This window comes from Pristis pectinata, chromosome 33, assembly GCF_009764475.1.
Source record: "Pristis pectinata isolate sPriPec2 chromosome 33, sPriPec2.1.pri, whole genome shotgun sequence".
NCBI classification, from domain to species: domain Eukaryota; kingdom Metazoa; phylum Chordata; class Chondrichthyes; order Rhinopristiformes; family Pristidae; genus Pristis; species Pristis pectinata.
In genome coordinates this window covers 18,076,461-18,088,238 of record NC_067437.1, presented here as the reverse complement: position 1 = coordinate 18,088,238, position 11,778 = coordinate 18,076,461, and positions in this window count along the sequence as shown.

Genomic DNA, 11,778 nt, shown 5'->3' with positions numbered 1-11,778 from the left:
GGACTATCTTTTGCCATGTGACTCTGTGACTCTAGACCAGTGCCGCAGTACAGAGGGGGTGTTGGTTTTCAGATGAGCCATTACACCGAGGTGCTCTCGGGTGAGCAGAGAAGATGGCAGGACACTGTCTGAAGAAAGAGTGGGGGAACTCTCCGAAGTGTTGCTGTAAACAGTTATCCTTCAACCAACCGGTAAAGCAACAAAGGATGTTGCAGACACTGAGCAGGTCAGGCAGCAGCTGTGGAGAGAGAAACAGGTTTAAATCCCGGCTGACAACCTCTCATTGCAATGAAAATTCAGAGAGTTCTAACAGGTCATCAACCTGAAACGTTGCTTGCTGTTTGTGGGATCTTTCTGTGCCCAAATTGTCTGCAACCCAACCACATTCCGACCTAACTAAGCCCTGAATGTACCTCATTGTTGGGGAGCCCCGTGGTCTCGAAAGGTGTTGTGGAAATCTGTCGGCTCCTTCCCGTTGAGTGAAGGTTGGATCATCCTTTGGGTGCTGTTCTATGGGGACTAAAATACGGCTGCCATTTCGAGCAAGGGCCCAGTCATAGAGTCACACAGCACAGAAACAGGCCCTTGGGCCCATTATGTCCCTGCTGACCATCAGGTACCTATTCATGCAAAGCCCACTTACCATTACTTTGTCCATGGCCTACTGAGCCTTGGCGGTTCAAATGCTTGTCCAAATGTTAGTCAGCACGTCCCAGTTTGTAACCACCCTCCGGGTGAAAGAATTCTACCTCAGAGCCCCTCTAAACTTCTTACTCCTCACTTTAAACTTTGGCCTTCTGGTCTTAGACACTGCGACCATGGGGAAAGGTTTCTTACTATCTACTCTACGTATTTGTACACCTCTATCAGGTCCTCCTTCAGCCTCCTCTGCTCCAAGGAAAACAGACCCAGCCCTGCCATTCCCTCTTCACAACTGAAACGTTCCATCTCAGGTGTTTAGCTTGCTTCATAGACAGGGGTATTGAGTACCATGCTGCAGCTGCACAAGATATTGTTTAGACCACACTTGGAATATCGTGTGCAGTTCTGGTCGACAGGTGGTAGTGCTAGAAAGAGTGCAGAGGAGATTGGTATTGGTATTGGTTTATTATTGTCACTTGTACCGAGGTACAGTGAAAAACTTGTCTCACAAACCAATCGTACAGGTCAATTCATCACACAGTGCAGTTACATTGAGGTAGTACAGAGTGCATTGAGGTAGTACAGGTAAAAACAATAACAGTACAGAGTAAAGTGTCACAGCTACAGAGAAAGTGCAGTGCAATAAGGTGCAAGGTCACAACAAGGTAGATCGTGAGGTCAGAGTCCATCTCATCGTATAAGGGAACTGTTCAATAGTGGGGTAGAAGTTTGGTGGTGCGTGCCCTCAGGCTCCTGTATCTTCTACCCGATGGAAGAGGAGAGAAGAGGGAATGTCCCGGGTGGGTGGGGTCGTTGATTATGCTGGCTGCTTCGCCAAGGCAACGAGAGGTAAAGACAGAGTCCAAGGAGGGGAGGCTGGTGTCCGTGATGCACTGGGCTGTGTCCACAGCTCTCTGTAGCTTCTTGAGGTCCTGGGCAGAGCAGTTGCCGTACCAAGCCGTGATACCTCCAGATAGGATGCTTTCTATGGTGCATCAGTAAAAATTGGTGAGAGTCAAAGGGGACAAACCAAATTTCTTTAGCCTCCTGAGGAAGTAGAGGCGTTGGTGAGCTTTCTTGGCCGTGGCATCTATGTGATTTGACCAGGACAGGCTGCTGGTGATGTTCATTCCCAGGAACTTGAAGCTCTCAACCCTCTCGACCTCAGCACCATTGATGTAGACAGGTGCATGTACACCGCCCCCTTTCCTGAAGTCAATGACCAGCTCTTTTGTTTTGTTGACATTGAGGGAAAGGTTGTTGTCATGACACCATGTCACTAAGCTCTCTATCTCCTTCCTGTACTCCGACTCATCGCTGTTTGAGATACGGCCTACAACAGTGGTATCATCTGCAAACTTGTAGATGGAGTTAGAGCAGAATCTGGCCACACAGTCGTGAGTGTATAGGGAGTAGAGTAGAGGGCTGAGGACGCAGCCTTGTGGGGCACCAGTGTTGAGAATAATCGTGTTGGAGGTATTGCTGCCTATCCTCACTGATTGCGGGCTGTTTGTTAGAAAGTCAAGGATCCAGTTACATTAAAAAGTTTTTTTTTGTTTAGTTTATATTGTTTATAATTTTTTTTATTGATTTGGGTTTTTTTCTTAAATTTATATAATAAATCTTTTTCTTTCCTTTCTTTTATATTATATTCATTTACTAAGAGATCGTTGGATCTACAGATTTTTTTAATATTTTGTTTGTTCTTTATGATTATATATGCTATGATTGTTATCCTGATCTCTTTGTATTACATGTATGAATATTGATGCTATATATCAATCTGTACTAATTTGAAAACTAATAAAAAGATTGAAAAAGAAAAGGATCCAGTTACAGAGGGAGGTGTTGAGTCCTAGGTCTCGGAGTTTGGTGACAAGCTTGCTTGGGATTATTGTATTGAAGGCAGAGCTGTAGTCAATAAACAATAGTCTAACATATGTGTCTTTACTGTCCAGATGCTCCAGAGCTGAGTGTAGGGCCAGGGAGATGGCATCCACTGTAGACTTGTTTCGCCTATAGGTGAATTGCAGTGGGTCCAGGTTGTCTGGGAGGCTGGAGTTGATGGGTGCCATGACCAACCTCTCAAAGCACTTCATGATGGTGGATGTCAGAACCACTGGTCGGTAGTCATTGAGGCATGTTACTTTGCTTTTCTTCAGTACCGGGATGATAGTGGTCTTCTTAAAACAGGAGGGAACCTGAGATTGAAGCAGGGAGAGGTTGAATATGTCCGCATTCACCAGGATGTCGCCTGGAATGGAGGGCTGTGGTTACATGTGGAGATTGGATAGGCTGGGATTGTTCTCACTGGAGCGCAGGAGGCTGAGGTTCATTTTGGAGGTTTATAAAATTATGAGTGTAGATAGGAGAGATAGTTACAGTCTTTTCCCAGGGTAGGGGAGTCATCTGATAGTTTAAGGTGAGGGGGAAAGGTTTAAAGGAGATCTGAGGGGCAAGTTTTTCACACAGAGGGTGGTGGGTACATGGAACGAGCTGCCAGAGGAAGTGGTAGAGACGGGAACAATCACAGCATTGGACAGGTACAGGGATAGGAAAGGAATAGAGGAATATGGGCCAAATGCAGGAAAATGGGATTAGCATGGACAGGCAACTCGGTCAGCATGGTCAAATCGGGCCGAAGGGCTTGCTTTTGTGTTGTACACTCCATGCCTCTGTAACTATAACATAGGGTGGCATGGTAGCGTAGCAGTTAGCACGACGCTATTACAGCGCCAGTGTTCGGGGTTCGGAGTTTGTGCGTTCTCCCGTGTCTGCATGGGTTTCCGCCGGGTGCTCCAGTTTCCTCCCACATTCTAAAGACGTACGGGTAGGTTAATTTGGGGTTTAAAAATGGGCGGCACGGACTCGTTGGGCCGGAAGGGCCTGTTACCACGCTGTAAATAAAATTTTTTTAAAAATTAAGAAAAATTAAAATCCTGGTGAATCTCCTCTGAACTCTCTCTCCAGTGCAAGCACGTCCTTCCTGCAGTGTGGTGACCAGAACCGCATGCAGTACCCCGGCTGTACCCCCTCCCCCTGCCCTTATATTCTAAGCCCTGGCTAATGAAGTCCAGCGTCCCGTATCCTCTGCCTCCCCATCGCCAGCTCGTTTGGCAGCCTGCTCCCCTTCAGTCCTGACCGAGGGCCAGCGCGGTGGAAGGCAGCAGTCTGCAGAGAGCGAGCAGCTTCAGACCAAAGTGTTCAGCAGTTTCAGAGCTTCAAGCAGTTTATGGGCAAATCTCAGCAACATCTGCTGGACGATGCGGTCAGCAGAGAATCGGAGGGACTCGGCAACTCCCCTTCCAGCTGCTGCTGTTCCTGAAGGGAATGACGGAACCAGCCTTGGGCGTTCCGTCGCTTCTCACAGAGTCACCGAGCCATACAGCAGGAACACAGGCCCTTCGGTCCAGCACGTCCATGCTGACATTCATGCCCATCCATACTAATCCCATTTGCTGCATTCAGACCATGTCCTTCTCCGCCCCGCCAGTTAACTGTCTGTCTAAATGCTCAATTAAATGTAGAGATTGTATCTGATAACAACTGGGCTCTGTGTGGAAGATAAGATAAGATTTCTTTATTAGTCACATGTACTTCGAAACACACAGTGAAATGCACCTTTTGCGGAGAGTGTTCTGGGGGCAGCCCGCAAGTGTCGCCATGCTTCCGGCGCCAACATAGCACACCCACAACTTCCTAACTCGTACATCTTTGGAACGTGGGAGGAAACCGGAGCACCCGGAGGAAACCCACGCAGACACAGGGAGAACGTACAAACTCCTTACAGACAGTGGCCGGAATTGAACCCGGGTCGCTGGCGCTGTAAAGTGTTACACTCAAAGAATTACCCCTCAGAACCCCTTTAAAACTCATCTTAAAATGATGCCATCTTTTTTTTTGATGCTGTTACCATGCAAAAATGATTTTGACTGTCTACACAATCTGTGCCTCTCATAAATGTATACACTTCCATCAGGTCAGCCCTCAGCATCCTTCGCTCCAGGGAAAACAAACCCAGCCTGTCCTATCTCTCCCCATGACTAAAGCCCTCTGATCCAGGCAACATCCTGGTGAATCTCCTCTGCACTCTCTCCAGTGCGGTCACATCCCGCAGTGTGGTGACCAGAACTGCACACAGTGCTCCAAGTGTGGTCTAACCGGTGTTTTGTAATGCTTATTTTTGGTGCCCTGAGGATCAGGAAGAGCCAACAGGTGTGAGCGTGATTGCCCTGCTGACAGGGAGGTGGGAGCTGTGGGGGTGGGGGGAGAGGGGATGGGGAGAGAGGAAGCAGAATTGAGGAGAAGGAGCAGGGGAGTGGAACTAGTTGGATAGCTCAGTCAAAGGGAGAATTCTAAGATTAGCAGGAGAAATGTAGGCTTGACTCCAGGGAGAGTTATCCCAATGTTAGATCATTGGGTACATCAGCAAAGTAGGATATTCAAACAAACTGTGGGAACAAGTGGGAATTAGTTTGGTATCTAAGGTGAGAGGGCACAGAGGGATACCGGCAGCGCTGGGAGATGGGATGGTCTGTGCAAGGGGTTAGGTTTTTGCTCGAACTGAAAGATTGCCTCAAATCGAAATGGGTGCAGCAAGTCCCATACATTGGTCAAGTCTGCCACCTGCTGGTGCTGGCTGGTCAGGATAGGAGAGAGGCAGGGACGTGGGCCTGTGAGGTGAAGGAGGGGGCCACCCCCACCGATAACCCAGGCGCAGACACTGGGCAGTGTCGCTGTTCACCTGTCCTGGGAAGGGAAACCATTTCTGTTCCCAGTGTCTCAGGACACCTGCGCTCCGTCCGTAACCGCGATCTGCATCTCTCCGTCGTCACTCACTTCAACTCCCCCTCCCACACTATCACTGATATGTCAGTCCTCGGCCTCCTCCACTGCCGGGAGAATTCCAAGCGCAAACTGGAGGAACAGCTCCTCGTTTTCTGTCTTGGAACCTTGCAGCCTAACGGCATGAACATTGAATTCTCCCACTTTAGGTAATCCCCACCCCCCCTTCCCCACACCCACCACCACCCACCAGGCTTCTTCTCTTTCCTAGCCCTTTTTTCCCTCTCTCCCCTTACCTTTGACCCATCCCCCGGTGGATCTGCTCTCCCCTCCTCCCCTGCACCTGCCCATCACTATCTCTTACCTTCATCTACCTATCGCCACCCTGTGCCCACCCCGCCTCCCCTCTTTTGTCCACCTATCACTGTTCTACTTTTCCCTCCTATATATCGGGCTTCCCCTTTTCCTATCTTCAGTCCTGAGAAAGGATCCTGACCTGAAACGTTGACCGCCTGCTTTTCTCCACGGATGCTGCCCGGCCTGCTGAGTTCCTCCGGCATCGTCGTGTTTTACTTCAGGTAACGACGTTATTTGTTTGCGGTGCCGGTTGGCGGGAAGATGTCCGGCACAACAGGAGAACTCGGTGGGATATTCTCCATTCATCTGAGTCGATAGGCAAGGAATACAGAGAGGGAGGGAGCGCCTCCGTGTGACCGGCCAAGGGGGAGGAAGTGCCCCTGTAGTGGGGCAAAGGAAGGCTGGGAGAGATGGAGGGTCTCTGTGTGAAAGGGTATGGCAGAGCAGTGCTGCAGAAAGGCAGGGGAGGGAAGGAGTGCCCCTTTGGCAGGGCAAGGGATGATGAAGAGAAGGGGCAGTTCTGTTTGCTTTCTTATTAAAATGGCTAAGGACACACAGCAGAAAGGGTTGTTCACAGAATGACACCACACCCCCTGCTCTGCCACACGGATGGTCTTCCAAACCTTGTCACTCCCTCCATCCCAGGTTGCCTCTCTCTCTCCCAGCCACGTCCTTTCCCTGCCAAACAGCGCATTTGAACCCTACTTCCCCTTGTCCTGCCACAGGGGCCGCTTCCTCCCCACTAGATCTCATCCGGCCACAGAAGGCGTGTCTTCACTCCCTGACAGGGACACTTCAGTGCTGAGAGACTGATTAATGTTCGGAGTGGCAAACAATCTGACGGAGGAACTCAGCGAGTCGAAGAGCATCTGTGGCAGGAAAGAAATTGTGGCCATTTTGATCCGAAACGTTGCCGATTTCCTTCCCCCCCCACAGACGCTGCTCGACTCACTGAGTTCCTCCAGCAGATTGTTTGTCGGTCCAGATTCCAGCATCTGCAGTCTCCTGTGTCTCCAATGTTCAGAGTGACATGGGTATCCTTGCACTCTGGTTGTGTGGGTTCCCAGATGAGGCCAAAGCACGAGGCATGGTAGGGTGGCGGTTAGTGTAACGCTTTACAGTACCAGCGACCCGGGTTCAAATCTGGCCACTGTTTGTAAGGACTTCTCCCCGTGTCTGCGTGGGTTTCCTCCGGGTGCTCCGGTTTCCTCCCACATTCCAAAAGACGTACGGGTTAGGAAGTTGAGGGCGTGCTATGTTGGCTCCGGTAGCGTGGCGACACTTGCAGGCTGCCCCCAGAACACTCGACACTAAAAGATGCATTTCACTGTGTGTTTCGATGTATGTGTGAATAATAACGAAATCTTGTCTTATCAGACTCTTTACCGAAAAAAAGCAGACAAACTTGTGTAGAGGGAATGCACTGAAGATTAACGAGTCTGCTCCCTGGGATGGCAGGTTTGCCGTTTGAAGAGAGACTGAGTAGACTGGTTTGAGCTCTCTTGAGCTTGGAGTAAGTAAAACATACAACAGTACAGCACAGGAACAGGCCCTTCGGCCCACAATGTCCATGCAGGCCATGATGCCAAATTAAACTAATCCTGTCTGCCTGCACCTGATCCATATCCCTCCGTTCCCTGCCTGTTTATGTGCCTGTGTAAAAGGCTCTTAAACATTGCTATTGTATCTGTTTCCACCGCTACTTCTGGCAGCACATTCCAGGCACCCACCGCTCTCTGTGTAAAAAACTTGTCCCGCACATCTCCTTTCCAGTTTCCCCCCTCACCTTAAAGCTGTGCCCTCCAGTATTTGACATTTCTACCCTGGGCAAAAGACTCTGGCTGTCTATCCTATCCGTGCTTCTCCTAATTTTATTAACTTCTATCAGGTCTCCCCTCAGCCAGAGAAAACAATCCAAGTTTTTCCAGGCTCTTCTTAAAGCTAATACTCTCTAATCCAGGCAACATCCTGGTGAACTTCCTCTGGGAGCTCGCCTGTGGCTAGAGGGGACATAAAGATCTCTATCAAGGCCACAGCAATCTCCTCTCTTGCCTCTCTCAATAACCTGGGATAGATCCCATTAGGCCCTGGGGACTTATCCACCCTAATATTCTACAAGAGACCCAACAACCCCCCCTCCTTGAAATCAACATGCCCCAGAATATCAACCTACCCCTCCCTGATCTCACGACCCTGCATGTCCTTCTCCTTGGTGAACACCGATGCAAAGTATTAATTTAGTACCCCACCCACTTCCTCTGGCTCCAGGCAGAAACTCCCTCCTAGCTGCCTTCTTGTTTTTACTACATGTATAAAATGCCCTGGGATTCTCCTTAATCCTACTCACCAAGGACCTTCCATGGCCCCTTTTAACTCTCCTGATTCCTTGTTTAAGTTCTTTGTATTCTTCAAGGGCCCTGACTGATTTCAGCTTCCTAAACCTTACATATCGTTTCCAATGTTCCCAGTCCCAGCAGCCTGAGCAGCAGGGAGGAAGGAGCCAGCAACTTTATCAAAGTTGCTTTTGTGGGTGTAAAAGTGAAGCGGGCTCTGGTGAGTGGCCATTTTGGGAGTGGCTGTGTTAGAGCTGTAAGTGCAGTGCTTGAGTATAATTGCTGACGCTTTGGTTTGAGAGGCTTCGGTGAGAAGGCTGAGCAGAGAAATCGGATAAGTGCAGGTAAGGTTTTCCTTAGAATTACTCTTCCTATTAGAGTCACTGGGATGGCAGTCAGGGCAGTGGCATGCTCCCCCCAGGATGTGGGAGATCAGGGAGACTACCAGTGTCCCCCATGGCTTCACCTGCAGGAAGTGTGCCCAGCTGCCCTTGGCTGACAGCATTAAGGAACTGACACTGGAGTTGGATGTACTTAGGATTGTCTGGGCTGCTGAGAGCATCATTGACAAGAGCTTTAGCGAGCTGGTCACACCTAAAGCACAGGCAGCAGGTAGTTGGGTGACCACCAGGAAAGGTAGACGTAGAAGCAGACAGTGCGGGATTCCTCTGTGACCATTTCCCTCAGCCACGTATACCTCTTTGGATACTGCTGGGGAGAGATGGCCTATCAGGGAACAGCACCAGCAGCCAGGTCAGTGGCACTGTGGCCGGCTCTGAGGCTCAGCAGGGAAGGGTAAAGTCAGGTGATAGGAGACTCGACAGTTAGGGGTACAGACAGGGGATTACATGGCCGCAAAAGAGACACCAGGATGGTGTGTTGCCTCCCAGGTGCCAGGGTCAGGGATGTCTCGGAGTGGCTGCAGAACATTCTCAAGGGGGAGGGTGAGCAGCCAGAGGTCGTGGTGCATATTGGCACCAACAACGAGGGTAGAAAGGGGGATGAGGTCCTATGCAGTGAGTATAGAGAGTTAGGAAAGAGGCCGAAAAGCAGGACCTTGAAGGCAGTAATTTCTGGATTACTCCCGGTGCCACGTGCTAGTTAGGGCAGCAATAGAAAGATAGAACAGACGAATGAGTGGCTGAGGAGCTGGTGCAGGGTTTCAGGTCCTTGGATCATTGGAAACTTTTCTGGGGCAGGGGCAACCTGTACAAGAGGGACGGGCTACACCTTAACTGGAGGGGAACTAATATCCTGGCCGGGAGGTTCGCTAGTGCTACTCAGGAGGGTTTAAACTAGTTTGGCAGGAGGATGGGAACCAGAGCGCCAGGTCAGAAAGTGCAGGGATTGAGAAGACACTAGATGTCATGACCAGTAAGTCTGTAAGAAAGGACAGGCAGGAGTAAGGTATTGAATATGATGGGACAGACAGGTTGAAGTGTGTTTAGTTTGATGCTCGGAGTATTAGGGGTAAGAGTGATGGATTTAGAGCATGGATCAGGACATGGAACAGTGATGTTGTGGCCAGCTGCTTTTGGGCAAGTCCACATCTGACATGTGGAGGGTGTTTAAAGACCAATTGCACAGAGTACGGGACAGGGATGTTCCAGTGAGAAGGAAGGACAAGGATGGCAGGGTGAGGGAACCCTGGATGTTGAGAGAGGTGGTGAATTTACTCAAGAAGAAAAGGGAAGCACATGTAAGGTTTAGGAAGCTAAAATCAAACAGAGCCCTTGAGGGTCATAAAGAAGCCAGAAAAGAACTCAAGAAGGGAATTAGGAGAGCCAGGAGGGGTCATGAAAAGTCCTTGGCAAGTAGGATTAAAGAGAATCCCAAGGTATTCTATACATACGTCAAGAGCAAGAGGATAACTAGAGAGAGGGTAGGACCACTGAGGATAAAGGACAGAACATGTGCTTGGAAGCAGAGGATGTGGGCGAGGTCCTAAGTGAGTACTTTGCATTGGTATTTACCAAGGAGAAAGACATAGAGGGTACTGAGTTCAGTGTGGAGCGTGCTAAAATACTAGGGCATTTTGAGATAAAGAAAGAGGTAATGTTGGGTTTCTTAAAGAACATTAAGGTGGATGAGACCCCAGGACCTGATGGAATATACCCCAGGTTATTGAGAGAGGCAGGAGATGAGCTTGCTGGGGCTGTGACTAGGATCTTCGTGTCCTCTCTAGCTACAGGCAAAATCCCGGAGGACTGGCGGGTAGCTAATGTGTTCCATTGTTCCAGAAGGGAAATAGGGATAAACCTTGAAACTATAGACTGATGAGTCTCACATTACTGTCAGGGAAGCTATTGGGGAGGATTCTTAGGATAGGATTTATGAGCATTTGGAAAACAATGGTCTTATTAGGGACAGTCAGCATGGCTTTGTGCAGGGCAAGTCGTGTCTTACTAACTTGATTGAGTTTTTCTGACAAAGGTGATTGATGAAGGTAGAGCTGTAGATGTTGTCTACATGGATTTCAGTAAGGTGTTTGATGAGGTAGGCTCATCCAGAAGATTAAGATGCATGGGATGCACGGTGACTTGGCCGTTTGGATGAGAATTGACATGCCCATAGAGGAGACCGGTCGATGGGATTTATTCTGGCTGGAGGTCTGTGACTAGTGGTGTTCCGCAGGGATCTGTACCGGGACCTCTGCTGCTTGTGATTTACTGTGTATAAGTGACCTGGATGAAAATGTAGATGGGTGGGTTAGTGAGTTCACAGATGATACAAAGATTGGTGGTGTTGTGGATAGTGTGGAAGATTGTCAAAGGATACAGTGGGATATTGATCAGTTGCAGATATGGGCAGAGAAATGGTAGATGGAATTAATCCGGCCAAATGAGAGTGTTGCACTTTGGAAGGTCAATTGTAAAGAGTCAGTATGCTGCTAATGGCAAGACTCCTAACAGTGTTGACGTTCAGAGATATCTTGGGGTCCAAGTCCATAGCTCTCTGAAAGTGGCTGCACAGGTTGGTAGAATGGTAAAGAAGGTGTACGCCATGCTTGCCTTTATTAGGTGAGTTATTCAGTTCAAGAGTCAGGAAGTTATGTTGCAGCTTTATAAAATTTAAGGTGAGAGGGGGAGAATTTAATGGAGATGTGTGGGGCAAGTTTTTTAACAGAGCGGTAGGTGCCTGGAACAGGCTGCCAGGGGTGGTGGTGGAAGCAGATACAACAGTAGTGTTTAAGGGGCTGTTAGACAGACACATGAATATGCCGGGAATGGAGGGATACGGATCGTGTGCAGGCAGAAGAGATTTCATTTAATTCGGCATCATGTTTGGCGCAGACATCATGGGCAGAAGGCCCTGCTCCTGTGCTGTTCTGTTCTGTGTTCTACATCCAGCATCTCTGGCCAGTTATCTGCTTCTGCTTACCGTATGATTGCCTTTGTCACATTAATGGCCAAGCGATCCATTTTGTTTAAATGGAAGGATCCAATACCCCCGACTACTTTTCAATGGTTCTCTCAAACTATATCATGTTTAAACTTGGAAAAAATTAGGTACTGTTGATCCTTCGCTTAAATTTGAAGATATTGGGAGTCCATTTATTCAATACTTTCATGTGATTATAGATCCCCTTTCAATAACTTTTCAATTTAGAGGAACAGACTTGACAACATAATATTGCTCTGTTTTGAGAAATTTCAGTCCA